Genomic DNA, 6857 nt, shown 5'->3' with positions numbered 1-6857 from the left:
TGGAGGGGGGAAATTAGCATGTGATTTGTGACTGGCGCGTTTGTGTGTGGCGAGCGGTATTCACGGTGAGACGCTATAGCTCTGGGGCATATGACTGCCGTCAGCATGTCAGATTACGACCAATCAGCCATTCCCGGTGTCAAGAAACACTCCTTGTTTCCCCCCACATCGGTAAACAACCTTACCCTTGATACTGCAGGTCACACGGCTCAAACTGGGGTCAAGTGTTTTTTTCTTTGTTTTTGTCGCATGTTGTGCCTCTTCGGTGTCACTAAGGCGAGTTAACCACATAAGCCCTGTGTTTATACTTCGTCGCTCGCACGACACACTGTGGCATGTATGACGATGAACTTGTGATGTGAGCTTGTATAGTATATAGGTTTTGCTATTTTAGCCGTTTTAGCTTGTATTGGAAGTTGTGGTTAACCAATTTAGGCCTGACGTCGAAATACTTTTTTTTTAAGTATTCTGAAAGAATATATATTCAAAGATTTCTGCCGCATTTTCACGATTTTCCAAAAATAGCAGACAGCGCGCCACTCGGCCACTCGGTGGCGCGCTATGAGCTTGTAGATCTGCTATTTTTCAATAGCTATAAAGTATAACATAATGCTTAGTTAAAACACCAAAAGAGGTTCCCAATATCACTCATGTTGTACTCTGCAGGCCAAAGAGTATACACCCCACGTGATGTCACTGATCACATGCCCCAAAGTTCTAGACCTCCAGTTCTATAGGCTAAACAGAACAGGGAGACTATTTTTATGATTATTTCCACACAGCATCTCTAAGGCCAGGGCTTGACATTAATTACATTAATTAAGGCTTGTCCGGGACAAGTATAATAAATCTTCCCGGACAAGTGCATTCAAATTGTACTTGTCCGTTGGCTGTGTATTTGGAATACATTTCATGTATTTCTTTACATTTCATGTATTCCAAATACACAGCCATATGATCGGTCAAAAATAGAAGACCTACAAGCTCGTAGCGCGCCACTCAGTGCCGCGCTATGAGCTTGTAGATCTGCTATTTTACAATAGCTAAAGCATAACATAATGCTGACACCAAAAGGGGTTCCCGCCCAAAATGGGTTAAACTACACACGCAGTACAAACTGCATGTGTACTACTAACCCAGTAATTCATTCCCAAGATTGGAGTCAGATCTATTATCTTCTAGTTTCATATCCATTTGAAAGTTCTGGCAGAAGTAAAATATCGCCACTTTTCCACGAGGAAAAAGCTGGACCGGGGGTTTCTTGTGACCCTACCATTAACATCCTATGGCAGGCAAAAATGGCTAAAATGTCAAAGTTTCCTTATGCTTTAAGTAGCATGTGACGTGTCAAACTAGGGGGTTTTCATGGTTCTGAATCCATTCCAAGCATTAGTTTTGCACAAAATACACTCCTTGGGCTAAAAACGGCCATAGACATCATGACAAATGTGATGAGGTCAGCACATTTTGGGCACATTTGGGCAAGTGGCTATGGCTGCTTTTAGCCCAAGGAGTGTATTTTGTGCAAAACTAATGCTTGGAATGGATTCAGAATCATGAAAAACCCATAGTTTGACACGTCACATGCTACTTAAAGCAAAAGGAAAATTTGACATTTTTGCCAGCCATAGGGCACAAGAAACCCCTATAAAAAAGATTGCCCAATATTAACAGCCGGTCAGCAAGTGGTTTCATGAATGTATCTATATAGACAATATTTTAGGCCAATAAAAAAGACTATATACCACATTTCCCGCTTTAAACAAAAGAAGCCTGTCGGCTGCCGGACTAGGAGATATTTTACTAAACACACATTTTCTGCCCGAACTTTCAAATTAATATGAAACTAGTCCTCAACACGACTCCAAGTCTTAGGAATTCATTATTGGGTGAGTGCACACGCAGTGCTACAAGTTTAAATGCAGATGAGGTCAGTCTGCTAACTGTACTATGGATATTAGTTTGATTTAAAATGTATGTGTGTGTGCTCGTGCTCCGGACAAGTGACTTTTGTGCCTGGACAAGTGAACGGGAAATGTCCCTGCATGCCTCAAAAAGTTAATGTCAAGCCCTGTCTAAGGTATGTTATACTTTAGCTATTGAAAAATAGCAGATCTACACGCTCATACGAGCTTGTTAGATCTGCTATTTTTGAAAAATCGTAAAAATGTGGCGCAAATCTTTGAATATATATTCTTTCATATATTCAACATTTTTAACTTGAAACTTTGCTTCTGGGGGAGTTCCTGGAACAACATATTTTTTCAGATGGGGGTCGGCGGCCGATTACATATATTTTTTGGAGTCTTTGACATGAAATTGTTGGAGAACCACTGACATTAGAGAAACAAAGGTTTTTCAGAAAACTGTCAGGATTTATAGAAGGCATTTGTAGAATCATCCTCAGGTCTAAAATGGGTTAATGACTTTCTCTCTAGAATTTCAATGTTGAAAACGAGTGGTATTCCCCTTTAACACTAGCGCGTCGGAGCGGTCTGGCTGACCGATTTTGATATTTTGAAGTGGATTTTCTTTGCCCATGAAGTCCTGAGAAAGTTCCCCTTGCATGACTTTTTCTAAATGTTCGATTCAAACCATCTCTGTTTTTTTTTCCATCTGAAACGTTTTGGAAATATGATTTTAGACATAATTCTACTAAAATGTCTGCTCTTTTTCGGTCCGTGGGACCGCTCATAGACTCTCACCCTTTCTCCCCCGCAAGCAGTGAAGTTCACACCTCCCTCCCGGCTGGAGACGGGCATTGTTCAAGCTAATGTGTCATTTGCATTCCAACTACTTCCACATGTATCTAGGCAAACTTACATTACGAATGTACATAAACTAAATGTTGTTTTAGATGTTATATTTGTTATATGCGGTTTGCAGAAATAACGATGTCTGACTTTATTTCTCGAAACGGAAAAATAAATATGGTGTGTGGTATTGTTTCCACCAAGCGCATAGCTTTTGGTGTTCATTATGTTATACTTTAGCAATAGGTTATAGCCTACTTTAGCTTTTGAAAAATAGCAGAGCCACCGAGTGGCGCGCTATGAACTTGTAGGTCTGCTATTTTTGAAAAGTCGTGAAAATGTGCCTCAAATCTTTGAATATATATTGTTAAAGAGTGAACATTTTAACTCAAATCTTTGAATATATATTGTTAAAGAGTGAACATTTTAACTCAAATCTTTGGTCCCTGGAACAACATATTTTCAGATGGGGGTCGGAGGCATATTACATCCTTGACATGAGATATTGAGCACCAGTGATACAGAAACATGAGGTTGTTCAGAAAAATGTCAGGATTTCGAAGACATTTTTTAAATTTCGACGTCAGGCCTAAATGGCTTTAATATAGCCGAGTACAATGCACAGCTGTTCACGGGGTCCTGCTTATCTGCCACCTCAGAGAGAGAGCGTGTTTTTTTTTTGCCACTAAAGGCTGTTTTGCATAATCTCAAACCTGCTTTTCCACGGAATGAGAATTACTCCCTGAACACAAGCTGCACGGGGGAGCGAGGAGGTCAGCATCGGGTCAGGCTGTAGGAGGAGGAGAGAGAGCTGGACTCGGTTCAATGAAGATAACACACATAATACTACGTGATGTTGTACTATAGCCTATTTTGACCTGAGATCAGATTCTAAAAAATGTCTTCTACATCCTGACAGTTTTCTGAAAAAGCTATGTTTCTATGTCGGTGGTTCTTCGATTTAAAAAAAATAGCAGATCTACAAGCTCGTAGCGCGCCACTCGGTGGCACGTTACGAGCTTGTAGATCTGCTATTTTTCAATAGCTAAAGCATAACGTAATGCTAACACCAAAAGGGGTTCCCGCCCCAAAATGGGCTGGAGGAGAAGAGAAGAGGGCTCTAACTGTAATATCGCAATATATTTCTAAGGCTATCTTCCGTGGGCACGCACGTGCACAACTGCACACGTGCGCATGTGCGTGCGTGCCTGCGTGTGCGTGTGTGCAGGGGAGTGCCTGGGTTGGCAGAGTTCCTGCAGCCCTGCAGAGTCAGAGTTCTGTGGCCCATGTTGGTGTTACAGAAAGTTGTAACATCGTACATACCTCCAGACTCCAAGATCCATGTGTGTGAGGCAGCGTGCGTGCATGAGTTTGGAAGCGTGCATGCGTGCATGCGTGCGTGCGTGCGTGCGTGCGTGCGTGCGTGCGTGCGTGCGTGCGTGCGTGCGTGCGTGTTACAGTTTTCAAGTCTTTCACCTCCAGGTGGCTGTTCAGTGTCTATTTCTCTTTTTACAGTCAAACCCAGTAACCTTTTCTCTTCCCTCTGCTCCAAACAAGACATTTCTGCTCACACTCACATGACCTACTGTACACACACGCACACGCACACGCACACACCCACACGCACACGCAGACGCACGCAGACGCACACACACACGCACACACACAGTGGTCGTGTCTTAGGGGGGGTACGGAGCACACACCATGCATGCAATCCCGGCTTCTTCTTCTATAGCCTGACACGGATCCCCAGGCACTGCTCAGTTTGTGTGTGTGTGTGTGTGTGTGTGTTCTGTGTGTGCGGGTGCGTGCGTGCGTGCGTGCATGCGTGCGTGCATGCGTGCGTTGAAGAGCCCACCACCACGCGGAGAGTGGCCGGATGGCAACTGCAAGGTTGCCATGCAGTTCGAACCCGGGCTCCCCCAGATTTAGTGTCGAAGTGTCCCCCAAATGCTCCTGATGTGCTGGTTCCCCCCCCCCCCCCCCCCCCCCCCCCCCACACACACACACCTAGGGATTTTACCATTGGTGGGCATATGTGCAGAATAAATCAGCATCAAGTCCATCCACTTGGGAAAGTTCAATTTGTTTTCATTCATGATTCCAGCACACACAACACAATCCAATTGGACGTGTTGATGTTATTAAATGTCATATAGGAACACATGGGGCTACATGCACGATGCATCAACTGTCTTTTGTTAACCTGTCAATGGGCGCCATGCCCCCCACAGATCAGCCAATCAGAGTGCAGGAGGAAATCAGTGTCAATGACCCCCATAAGGCCAGCCTGACCCCGGCATCCTCCCGTCAGCCAATCCTGCCGACCAATAGGAGCGCTCCGTTGGCCCACCTGACCCCTGTCATTTACGCACACTGTACACAGCACTATCTTCTGGGACAATTTATCTTATCACACACACGCACGCACGCACGCACGCACGCACGCACGCACGCACGCACGCACGCACGCACGCACGCACGCACGCACGCACGCACGCACGCACACACACACACAAACACACACACACACACACACACACACACACACACACACACACACACACACACAGAGAGAGAGAGAGAGAGAGAGAGAGAAAGAGCGTTGTGACTGATTGTTTGTGGATAAGCTTCTTTTCATTAATTACATTTTTGCAATTTTTGCCAAAAGATTGCTACCTTGGTGGTAGTAGTCGTATAGTAACGGCAGTAGATTGCTACCTTGGTGGTAGTAGTCGTATAGTAACGGCAGTAGATTGCTACCTTGGTGGTAGTAGTCGTATAGTAACGGCAGTAGATTGCTACCTTGGTGGTAGTAGTCGTATAGTAACGGCAGTAGATTGCTACCTTGGTGGTAGTAGTCGTATAGTAACGGCAGTAGATTGCTACCTTGGTGGTAGTAGTCGTATAGTAACGGCAGTAGATTGCTACTTGGTGGTAGTAGTCGTATAGTAACGGCAGTAGATTGCTACCTTGGTGGTAGTAGTTGTATAGTAACGGCATGGTAGATTGCTACCTTGGTGGTAGTAGTCGTATAGTAACGGCAGTAGATTGCTACCGTGGTGGTAGTAGTCGTATAGTAACGGCAGTAGATTGCTACCTTGGTGGTAGTAGTCGTATAGTAACGGCAGTAGATTGCTACCTTGGTGGTAGTAGTCGTATAGTAACGGCAGTAGATTGCTACCTTGGTGGTAGTAGTCGTATAGTAACGGCAGTAGATTGCTACCTTGGTGGTAGTAGTCGTATAGTAACGGCAGTAGATTGCTACCGTGGTGGTAGTAGTCGTATAGTAACGGCAGTAGATTGCTACCTTGGTGGTAGTAGTCGTATAGTAACGGCAGTAGATTGCTACCTTGGTGGTAGTAGTCGTATAGTAACGGCAGTAGATTGCTACCGTGGTGGTAGTAGTCGTATAGTAACGGCAGTAGATTGCTACCTTGGTGGTAGTAGTCGTATAGTAACGGCAGTAGATTGCTACCTTGGTGGTAGTAGTCGTATAGTAACGGCATGGCTACCTTGGTGGTAGTAGTCGTATAGTAACGGCAGTAGATTGCTACCTTGGTGGTAGTAGTCGTATAGTAACGGCATGGCTACCTTGGTGGTAGTAGTCGTATAGTAACGGCATGGCTACCTTGGTGGTAGTAGTCGTATAGTAACGGCAGTAGATTGCTACCTTGGTGGTAGTAGTCGTATAGTAACGGCAGTAGATTGCTACCTTGGTGGTAGTAGTCGTATAGTAACGGCAGTAGATTGCTACCTTGGTGGTAGTAGTCGTATAGTAACGGCATGGCGGCAGAAGCTAGGCTACTGTAAAAGCCTTAGAGGTCTGTCTGGCTGTCTGTCCTTCCGTCTTGAGGTGGTTCCAGGTGGTTCCCAGCTAAGTGATGGAGAATTGTAACCACATGGACCCTTCCTTATAGATCTTTAACTCTTGAGTGCGTAAAAACGCATGGACCCATAAGGGTCCATTTGGTTTCATGTTACGCTCTCTAGAGTTAAATAGTTGTTGTTAAACATCTGCATTATTCAATTTACAAGAAGTCTACACAATTAGAGAATGTAGAATAATGTAGAAGTCCGTCCGTCCGTCTGTCTGTCTTTCTG

This window comes from Electrona antarctica, assembly GCF_951216825.1.
Source record: "Electrona antarctica genome assembly, chromosome: 3".
NCBI lineage: Eukaryota > Metazoa > Chordata > Actinopteri > Myctophiformes > Myctophidae > Electrona > Electrona antarctica.
Note: the sequence above shows the minus strand (reverse complement) of the source record.